This window comes from Stylophora pistillata, chromosome 1 (assembly GCF_964205215.1).
Source record: "Stylophora pistillata chromosome 1, jaStyPist1.2, whole genome shotgun sequence".
NCBI classification, from domain to species: Eukaryota; Metazoa; Cnidaria; class Anthozoa; order Scleractinia; family Pocilloporidae; genus Stylophora; species Stylophora pistillata.
The window spans coordinates 46522117-46534112 of NC_142519.1; positions in this window are offsets into that span (position 1 = coordinate 46522117).

An 11996-nucleotide genomic window follows, 5' to 3' on the forward strand; every position below is an offset into this window, starting at 1 on the left:
TTTCACCATTTTGCGAAATAACGGAAAATACCCCCAGAATAGCGGGCAAAAGCAAAGAAGCGGCGATGTTTTGATCCACTTCAATGGTTTTCCCAGCTTGAACAACTGTTTATCTAAGCAACTACAAAAATAAAAAAAAAGGTGTGTGATGTTTGCATCTTTGGTGAAGAAATATCCCTTGAAATACGGCAATCCGGCGTGCCTGGGAGGGTCACGTGACACGTGCCAGAATATCGTAATACACAGTCCGTTTATTTTTAGGTCCCCATAATGCAAGGAAAACTTCGAGAGATCTTTAGGAGTATTTCGGAAAACCATTTTCATGTTTCATTCCAGTTTTATCTTATCTAAAAATCATATGGGAAGCCCGGCCGCTTTCATTTTAATTATTATTTTTTATTGCACCGCAACTTCTAGGCCTTTTTAAGTAAGAAAAGTTCTTATTTGTTTGCAGTAAAAACAAAGTAATGATCAAGTATATCGAAAAGGCAAATTCAAAATAGTTTGCCTACTTTTATTTTCAGACGGCATTACTTTGGTAAAGCGCTGAGAGAATTCCTTGACACGCACAGACACCGACATTTCCCACGTTTTCCATTCATAACCATACCAGCAGACATTTCGTAAAGATTTTAAATGTGTTTGTTCTTTTAAGCAATATTCTAAGAAAGAATGTAACCTTTCTGTTCGAAACAAAAGCGCTAGATCTATTTTTATTGTTAAGAATTGTTCTAGCAGCACAAAAGAGCACTTGTATGGTTGTTTCAAGGCTTCCCGGGAGACATTAAAATATGTTTCTGATGTTTGGCTTGCGAAGGGATGGGATGGCGGCCAAGTAAAGTTTGTAAATATCCTGAACATCAGAGCAAACAGAAATTGTAGAAAGGGATATCCAGGGAGATGTCGAGAAAATATACTTGCACTTCGGTGTGCTTTGCGAGACTGAAGTAACTCATTGTAATAATGCTGTGTCGGAATACCGGCTACTTTTTAAAATGAACACAGCATTTGTTTCGTTTTGTCACGCTTCTCAGTTCAAATGATATTATTATTTTGGTTTTCTGGGGATATGTAGGAAATGTTTATCTAATTACAGCGAGACTGTGCGCTGCTCCTAGGAGACAACTCGTGATACACAGGTAAAATACTGTGAAATATCAGGGCTTTTCTAAACCGGTAGTCATCCCAATAAATTCAGTTTTAGGCTTTTATGCAACGATAAGGCAACATATCATATACCGTTTTCCTTTTGATAAGTTCTGGCAGCGAGTGTCAGTCGAATATATTAATGTATACTATACTCTATTTGCAAGTGGGGAGAGGAAATGAAAAATTTTGAAATCTTGAATTGTTTGTAGAACCGGAAACTATGAAATGAATTATTTACAAGCGCAATAAACCGAAATAAATTGTATGCATAAAGGCTGATAGTTTCGAAAGAAACTGTTTGGGGCTGCGTCGGTGGGAGTAACGAAATAATTTGGATATATCAACAAAGTTGAAATGGTAAATTGGCCACCGTAATGATTACAAAAGCTGACGTTTCGAGCGTTAGCCCTTCGTCGGAGTGAAATTTTTTTTCGCTCCGACGAAGGGCTAACGCTCGAAACGTCAGCTTTTGTAATCATTACGGTGGCCAATTTACCATTTTAACTTTGTTGATATATCTAAATTGTATGCAACCCCGCAAATAAATTTTTTGCTGCTGCAAAAAAGAAAATAATAAGTTGTTTGCATGCAAAATAATTTTTGTCTCCCCCTCCTCCCTTCAGAGAAGAAATGGTCTGTCAGGGCACAAGTGAGTATTTTAACAGCTGCACCTACAACATTAAATTGATTACGTAAGCGTAAGACCGGCTAAATAAATATAAAACGATTAAAAAATATGTGAAAATCGACAGTGCAGAAGCGCGCAAAGCATTATGGATGTACTTTTTAGGAAGAATAGGTTGGAATAAAAGCGGACTTATTTCCGTCAAACTATCAGCTAACTCTGTGAACACGCTTTAAGCTACAGAATCACGAACTCTCGCATGCGGGGTTTTCTGGAAGGGGGTTTCTTTAGTCTGGTCCTTCACCTCATGCCTTTTTGTGCAGAGGTTCCCCCTTTTCATTAAAAAATGCCTGCGGTGTGGTAAGGCTGGATTGGAGGTGACATCAGGGAGAGGCGTATATGGGCAGCGAACCTGAAAATAGCGTTTTTGTTCTAGACTTTTGGAAAGGGTTTGGGATGAATCAGATGTAAAGAAATAGATATAATATTCCCCAACCCAAACAAAAGAACAAAATCAAATCAGCATTTCTGGTTAAGAAACACCAATGGGGGAGGGGGTAATTCTCTGATAATAATACCCTGATACCTTGGGTGCTCTGTGGTACTATTAACAGATCGACGTCGATGATTAAAGACCCCATGTAAAACATTTTATCTTATCTATTCAAACGACTGATCATCCAAACAAGTGGCCAGTGTGAGTCTTGAAAACTCTCTGAGCAGTTTGCAGCCGCAGCCATCATTCTAAGGTGCTGCATACGGTTGAGTAGATAAAGTCAGCGACCGGCCGGTAGTTTCCCCCGTACACCAGGCTTGGCAAGTGTACTTTTAGTAGCACTCTAAATTGGATTTATTTCATCAGGTACATTTAAAAACCCAATATTGTGTATTCAAATATAATATGAGCCCAAAATGTCTTCACCAGAATCAGTGACATGTTTAACCAGATGTCAACAGACCATGGTCATAGTCTCCATTTGTCATTCGCCTGTGGTAGTGAGCGAAATGCCGATACAAAATATCTGTTTCGCATGGTAATACCTACGTAGCTTCACACAGATTTTATCACCTCTATATACTCCTAAACAAATAAACTTTATGGAAATGGAGTAATTTTGAGCAAAGACACGGCCGCATCCGAGATATTTTAAGCGATTTTCACTAGAAATTCGAATCATGAAAAATCTCGATTTTTAAAGGTTTTCTTAAAACATTAATATTTTCGAACATAGTTATCGCATCCTCTTCAAATTTAGTTAATTCGAATGAGAATATTATTCATTTGTCAGACGGGACAAAACGTCTGATGTTGGGGATTACACCTACAGTTGTACTTATTTTGCAAACATGATCATTACATTCTTCTACATTTATGTGCCTTGAGCTATTTTTAAACTAAATCGCAACAAAATTCTCATAAATATGGAGAAGATATCCCTGATGTTTTCTTCTTAACACTTTAATTCCACTTCGAGACTGTAGTTGACCATTAAAGCCACTATGTATATAATTCTGAGGTAGTTTATTAAGGAATCTACCTCATTCTTGCCTCATTATAATCTTTCGACATTTTTCATTGTTAATCTCAAAGAAGTTTGTAATTTATCTTAGCTCATTATTGCATTTCAACTCATAATTGTATTTTAGCCTTGCTCATTTTATTTATTTTTATGCATAATTCTTGTCAAAACTCGAATTTGTTATAATCGTACTATATTTCTATACTTATAGCCTTCCCTTTTTGCGGGGCTTTCTCCGCACTATCTCCATCAAAAACTGTCTTTTCGTTAATAACATCTATTTTCGTATGATGCACGATCCTCGCAGTAGATAGCGCTATTTAAGCAATAGCGAAAATCAGACCTGAAAAAAATCAGGCCTGTACGCGATTCGAACCACTGACCTCTGCGATACTAGTGCAGCGCTCTACCAATTGAGCTAACAAGCCAACTGGGAGCAGGCCGTTAAGTTGATTCGTAATAAACCCGTGAAAGTGATAAATCAGATACAATGAAATATATGAAACTTCATGTATTTCATTGTAACATCTATTTTATATTGTAAAAGTATGAAATATATGAACTTCACATATTTCATTGTAACATCTATTTTATATTGTAAAAGTATGCAAAACAATTTAATCCACTTAACTCTTGGTATGCTCTATGCTTTATTCATTGTTTCACATCTACTCTAGCTATTGTCTACATTAATAGATTGGATGCATCTACTCTAGCTACTCTCTACTTAAATAAATCAATACAATAATTGTTCTCTTTCCGATCTTTAATTTATTTAACTCACCGTTCGACACCATACTTTTCGGCGAACCATTCACAGCGAAGGTTGATCGATGCATCCCAACAGTTAATCACTTTCCACAGCCGGATTAGAACGAAACATCTCAACAATGGGTCCTCGCCCTCTTCCAACAACGTCCGATAACCTTACATCGACGTCTCCATTCAATTCCTTCTGCTGACACACGTAGTAATCTCCATTATCTCTAGAAATAGTTCATTTTCTAGACATCTCGCGGGTCAAAATCCCTTTTACGACAAAGATCGATTAAACACTCTTCATCAATTTCCCAAGAGCAATCGCGCGTTACCTATACGTCATAAGACTCACGCAATACGATCACGCCATTCTGACGTGACCGTCCCAGATTAAGATCTTTCAACTCCACTATTTCGCGACACGGAGCCGGTAGCGAAAAACCTTTTTCGTTAGAAATATAAATTTTTTTTTTCTTTTGGATATTAAGGACAAGGCAGCTCCCTCTCATATTTCTTAAGGTATCTATCTTTATTTTCTTCATATAAATAACACACACCTCCCCTCTTAATTCTAATTCCCGTTTCATGACACTTCCTTTCAGTGTACGCACACTTGAAATTATTTTTGTTTTGTTTTTTTTATTCATTTAATTATTTTTCTTTTAATTTACATAAGTATTCTCTTCTGTATTAGCACCGCATTCTTTGTTTCTCTACATGAGCATTGCATTGTCCTCCGAACTATCTCCGAAAAATTTTTTTTTATTTGTATACATTACTTCTCTCTTCCATAATATCTGAAATTTTCTTTATTTAGTGCACATATTTACTTCCCTCTATGTTATCGAAGGTTTCTTTTATTTTTTTATTTTTTTGTTTTTGTTTTTTGTTTTTCCTTTGGAATAGGTTCCAATGACTTTCTAATTTCTCACTATAATTGTGTAGTTTTTCTCGCTTTCTTCAACGGGGACTCGGCACGGGGATTGACCTGGTGCCAGGTTAGAAACATCCTCGCTCGGTTGTGCTTTGCCCCTGATGACTCGCAACCCAAAGGAGCCTTGGTGCCGGTGCGTCCTTCTCTCCTCAACCGGCCGGTTGGTTTCCATTTCTCTCCGTCTTTGAACAACTTCCGTAGACAATTCACATCTTCTTTCACCACTCCTCGATCCAACTCCTTATACTATAATGTATAAAACTCTTCTGTTAATATATGTATTTTATTAGCTCTTTACAGATCCTTCTTATTACACAAAGTTCCATATTATTTACCTTTATTGTTTTTATCCCCCCTAAAAACAAATATAAACCTGGACCCTTAGCCCACCCCACCCAAAAAATTTAAAATAACCCCTCACCATAAACTCACAGGAAAAGTATTAACAATTGCATGTTCTCTTTATATGTCATCTATAATTTAAAATGCCTAACACAGTTTTTCATCACATCCCCCACAACCACATATCAAGAGGGTAATAGGAATAAAGACTGCTCCTCTCCTACCTAAATCCTTCCCATTCCTGCTGTCACCAGTCCATAAAAATAATTGTAAAAGGAGAATACTTTCTTTTTATCAATAATCCTTTTTTTCTATCCTATCAATAACCCCTTTTCCCTTCCTACAGTCAAAAACAGAGACCCCATACCAAAAACCCTAAGCAAACCCTTACCTGTTACTAACCTTTACCCCACCCAAACTCTAACCCTAACCCAACCCTAATCTAGCACTAACCCTAGCTATAACCAAAACTCTAATATAACATTAGCAATTTCACCCTAAAAGTAACTGTCACGATGTGACACCTGTCAATTAAAGAAGAAAGAAGCATACGCTTTTGAAGAAACAGCAGTACTGGTGTGGCAAACACACACGAGTTAACTGATCATGCGCCGATTTTCTTGTAAAGAGAAAAACAGAGATCTTACGAAAAGTATTTTTTATTTCCAACGACGATTAATCTTCGAAGATTTACCTCTGTTTCGTTTTAAAATGTCACGGAAAGTCAAATTGTAAGTGAATGCAAATATGTGTTTTGGAGTTGTCAGTCTGCTTGTTTGTTTTCTGTAATGGCGTGTGTAAATCGGTTTTTCTTCCACCGAAAAGCTGAAGTCAATTAGACTCTTTCTTCCTAGACTCAAGGAGATTTAATGCGACTTTTATTCATCGAATTCCTGCGTTTCTGCCGGAAAATTTACGACGAAAGTGTATTTTAAGATTTTGAACTGCTGCTAATTAAAATTCTTTCTTTGTTAGCCTAAACTTATAAAATCGCTTGGATCTGGCGCATGTCAAACCCCTTTGTAGCTTAATGGTCAAACAGGGATTGTCACTCACTGAATTGGCTCGCCATTAAGTCTTGTGATCGCCTTCGTATGAAATTGTTTTGTTGTTGTTGTTGTTGTTGTTGTTGTTAAGTCCGCGTTTTACTAGTCCGCATTTTTACTAGTCCGCGTTTTACTAGCCCGCGTTTTACTAGTCCACGTTTTACTAGTCCGCGTTTTACTAGTCCACGTTTTACTAGTCCACGTTTTACTAGTCCGCGTTTTACTAGTCCACGTTTTACTAGTCCGCGTTTTACTAGTCCACGTTTTATTAGTCCGCGCTTTACTAGTCCTCGTTTTACTAGTCCGTGTTTTACTAGTCCACGTTTTACTAGTCCGCGTTTTACTAGTCCACGTTTTACCAGTCCGCGCTTTACTAGTCCGCGTTTTACTAGTCCGCGTTTTACTAGTCCAGTCCAGTCCAGTCCAGTCCAATCCTCGAAATACCATTTGCCTCTTTGTTTTTAACTACCAACAAACAGCAAAAAACGGGTGGAAGTGCTACGAACAAAGAAGAGTCCCAAGTTACCACACGAGTTGATTTAATATGAGTTTTTCCATGGACTTTGAAAATTGTTCTTCGCCAAATAATAAGTTTAAAGTAGAGTAGAGAATTGAGCTTTCGTTCAGATCAGGGACAAATGCTGTCTGTTCTTTCGTTTTTAGAGGCTTTAAATTAAACAAAAGTCCACGCAAACAAAAAGAGGGAATCAGTAGAACGGATGGCGAGAAAATATCAGTCAGAGAACCAGTTATTTGTTTCTTACATTGCTTTCCGTTGAAAAAGCACGTTGTTCTTCCGTAAAAACTGTTGAAATTGAGAACTATTTATAACCTATGGAATGTAACACTGGATCTTTGAAGGAAATTATTTTCAACAGGATCTTTCTTCAACAGGAAATTCAAACTCAGCTGATGACAAATAAGTTGAACGGGATCTCATTTATTTGGTTCAGAAAGTTTTGCTCGAAAGACTCAGACACGGCATTTACTGAAAACAAGAAAGTTGCCATAGGAAAAGAAAAAGGAATACAAAAAAGATGACGCGGATATAAAAAAAATAATTTTCCCCACAGCTGTCACCGCGAGGAATAAGAGTGATCAACCCACAGGCATACGGAATGACAAACAATTAGGAAGTAAAACACAAAAGCAAAAGCAAAAACGAAACAAGGAAAAAAAAAAACTCGGCTCTATGAGTCTCGTTGGATATTTGGAGGGTTTTAACGGGGTAAGCCGGTAGCCGTAAAACATATAGTTTTTACTTAGCTCTATCTCCATCTTTTCCATTTACAGTTGAACCTCTCCACAACGGCCACCCATTTTGTGCAGTGCACTGCACAAAATAGGGTTAGGTGACGCGCTCTAGTTAAGGACCTATGTTTCACTAAGAACGAAGAGGAATAAAGAAGAAGAAGAAGAAGAAAACGGCCACCTTGAGGACAGAAGAAAATGGACGTTGAAAAGGAGTTTTAAACGAATTTATGGACAGCCCGCCGGGACCAAAACTGAAAGTGGTCATTGTGGAGAAGTGGCCATTGTAGAGAGGCAAAAAGTCGAGCAAGCAGAGGGCTACCATGCACGTGCATTGGACAGTGGTTTGAAACAGCTAGGACTTGAGCATGTATATGTCGCACGTTCTTACTTTAACCTGGGTACTGCATATAGTGTTCTAGGTGATTTCGGGCAAGGAAAGGTTTACCGGACATTCGTTGGAAACAGCTCGGACCTGTACATGTATATCTCGCAAATTCTTACAATAACCTGGGTACTGTATACAGTGATCTAGGTGATTTCGAGCAAGTGGAGGGCTACCATGCACGTGCACTGGACATACGTCTGAAACAGCTTGGACCTGATCATCGTAAAGTTGGAGAAACTTATGAAAATATAGGCGATATACACAATCATCAAAGTCACATCGACCAGGCGAAAAGATACTATGATCTTGCTGTGGCGATTTATTGTGAAGACCTTCGTCCTGAACATTTTAAGGTCAGAGACGTTCAGAATAAGCTTAAAAAACAACAGCAGAATCGCCGGACGGCTCATGTAGATGTAGATACACGTGTTTGTCTTGTAGCTTGCACAATAGTTTGAACGTATTAAATTACTGATATCAAGCTCAGGCAGGTCATCGTTTGATAATCAACATACAGGTAGATTTTCCGTGTGAACTTCGGGACCAATTTAGCTAAAATTTCGTTATGGATACGATTAGATTCATCGTTGCGTACTCAAGATGTTGTATATGTGGAAGAATAATTTTCGACACGAAAGATCATTTTCTCACTCCGCGCATTGTTTAAAGGCTTACGACCTTGAAGGATTATGCTTAGCCAGGATGCATTGCAGGGGTAGTGGCCAATTGAACATTTTCTGTGTTTCAGAAAAGGAAACCCTATCATGTTTGTAGCGTCATTCGACTGAATCTTAATCAACACCTTTCGCCCGGGTTAATATTTTCAAGTGCCTCTCGACTATTTTCTACTTATTTCTGTGGTATTCAAACCGCATTCACGCTATCGAGGCCATTGAAAGAAGGGTCGTCCTGCAGGGACGGAAAGCCGCCATATCATATGGCTAATGTCTTTTTTCTGAGGTGCTTGGAAGACAAGGGTCGATTCTCTTTTATGCCTCTTTCTTTTGTACACTTTCGTTTCCATTGCACGGTTGCGGTATTTTTTGCCTTTTCGTGGGTTTGTGAAAAAAAATTGTCGAGTTCCCGATTAGTAATAATAACAAGGGCGCGCAAAACACACTGGTTGAGTGTGGCCCTTTTAAAATTGCTAACGATTTCTTCTTTTAATTCCAAGCACCCGGAAATCTCAGAATTCTGAAATGGAAGGCATTGACTGCTTACTGAGGCTAGACTTCAACAAGTAAATACCGTGTTTGGAGTCAGTTATGGGACTTAAAAAATAATAATACCTTTATCCCAAAGGACTACTTCATGTGGTACATGAAGTAGATGAAGACCGCCGTCTGACTGTTGTGTATACTGATGTCCATCTTGTCCTAATTTTGTAAACACTGAGCTTCAAACGCTTTAGCAGGAAGACTTTAATGAACCCGTCAGATTAAAAAAAAAAAAAAAACAGAAAACAAACAAATTCTAAGCTGAAGTTTTGAAAAGGTGAGGCGTTCTGATATAGTCAGAGTAACATAGCTAGGAAGAAAGTGCCATAGATAGTCTCGCCATAAAAAGAAAACAAAAACATTTCCAGTTCGTCCTTTATAAAATACTATTACACAATCAACTTGTCTACAATTCAACAACCTTAACGTTTCTCCGCCAGTTTGAGAGACTTGTTGATTGAAGCGCTGCAGGTGTAAATCGGAAGGGTGGATCTATACCTTCGAGAAACAAACAAAAAGGCAATTATATTAAGCAATTAGATCAAGTGATAGCACTGCAAGCGGGAGTAAGTCTGATTTGGTCCCGTCCCCCTTTTTATCCGATATTTTATTAAGAGCGTTTCAGAGACGGTGTCAAGAAACTTGCCAAGGATTTTGTTCTAATTTCCAAGGCTTTTGACAAGGTTTTTTTATCTAATTGTTCACCTGTGGGTTCAATAAATTCACTTTCTCTGTTATTATTGCTGAAATGTATCTTTCTTTCAATTTATGCGGCAACAATGAAAAATCTTTCGTCTTACGTACCGTTCCTCCATTCCTACGCGTCCACTTTTTTCATCAAGTAGACTGAGAATTTCGATTGTCGATTCCATAATAGACAGACAAAGGTGTCACCGAAGCTTTCACTCATATGTGGCGTACGAATCGCAGAATACAATTTTTTTTTGTTTTATACAAAATGACACTGACATCGACAACAACGATTAAACAGAAAGAAGTATGACAAGGCGGAAGCGACCGCCATGTTTGCCTCATGAACTTAACCACTGGCCAGCCGCAGGGTGAAAACTGCAAAGCCTACTTGAGCATTGCACGGGGCAGAGTAAGAGCGGCCGCGGGAAGGGCAGGAACGTTGAAAATTTAAGTGCTGTTTGCAATTAATTCAAGTTATCTTTACTGTATCTTTGCTCGACTCTTATCTTTGACGGCAAGATGTTTAAATAATTTCTGTGGTTCGCGTTTGCTTCCATTTGCTGCATAAACGCTTTGTTTTTCCGCTGTAATGGTAATTACCAGAACCAGCCTTATTAGAATACCAACTCTGCTTCCACTAGTACTTTTGCTACCACATACACAGTGTTGTTATTAAAACTTTTGCACGGTTATGCGTTTTAACTTTGCATGTTGATATGACTTGAATTCTTCTGGACGATACCGCCATTAACTTTCAATTACTTCAAGGCGATTCAGAGATTGGCACTATCTTTTCGCAAACTTCACTTATTTCGTTCAAACGTGACACAAACATAGGCAACTTTTTGGTGAGAAGTTCACTTCAAACTAATGACCAACCCGAAACTTTAAAATGCACCCGCGCACAGTGCATAACTTGTTCTTTCTTTCACCACGTCAAAAAAAATATCGGGACCCAAACGATGCATAAAGATTACAGATCACTTCACGTTCGCCACCACCAATGTCATCTGTTGTATAACTTGCACTTATGTATTGACGAAACAGGAAGACGAGTAGGTGACGATTCCGAGAACATCTTCGCAAAGTAAAAAGGAATGACAAGGACGCATCAAAACCAGTCACTAGAAACTTCAATCTACCTAATCATTCTTAGCAGCATATGGCAGTTTGCGGCCTTTCCTTACATTTATGTAGCTCAGAAAGCCGCAAAACTCTTGAAAGAAAGTTATCTTTGAAATCTGCAGTCTTAATCCCAGAGGTATCAATGAACGCTTTTCATTTTACTAAATTATTCTTGTTTTTCTCGTCACCCGTTTCTCACACACAACCCCAAATTCCTCCTCTCGCTCTGACGAAGGGCTAACGCTCGAAAAGTCAGTTTTTAAACTCATCACGGTGGCAAATTTACTCTATCAACTTAGTTGATAGAACCAAATTTCCTTGTTACCCCCACCGACCCAGCAGCAATGTTTCTTTAGAAACTTACAATTTACAATTTACAATTTATCGCTTATAGAGCGCTATTTACAATGGCAGATCAAGAGCGCTTTACAATCAATCCTAACCCACCCATCCCACCCCAGGGAAGGACATCCATCACACACTAATCTCGTGCGTGGGAAATCAACCTCTCCTACCCATAACCATGTAGGAGACGGGACCTCCATTTATTCGTCCCTATCCGAGAAGACTAGAATATCTAACCATTTCTTCATGTTATAGAAAGGTAGCATATTCTTCTCAATTATTTTAAGATCCCTGCGTGTTGGTCCGGCAGGGGCTCGAACCCTCGACCTCACGCACAACAGTCCAGCGCTCTATCCATTGAGCTAACTTACCCCCTTTATTCAATACCACCATAGTTTGTTTTCCGCCGAGAGGTTTCCATCGGATGTTAGAAGTCGCCCTTGGCAAGCGTCAAGCCAGGGCGAAGTATTTGTTGATGTAACCAATATGCCCAAGAATAGAATATTGTAAGCCTTTTCTGTGAACTCAATATTTGAAGAAAAGAAACATGCGGGGGAGGGGAGGGAGGAGGATATATTGCTGTTTAATATGTAACATGCAGA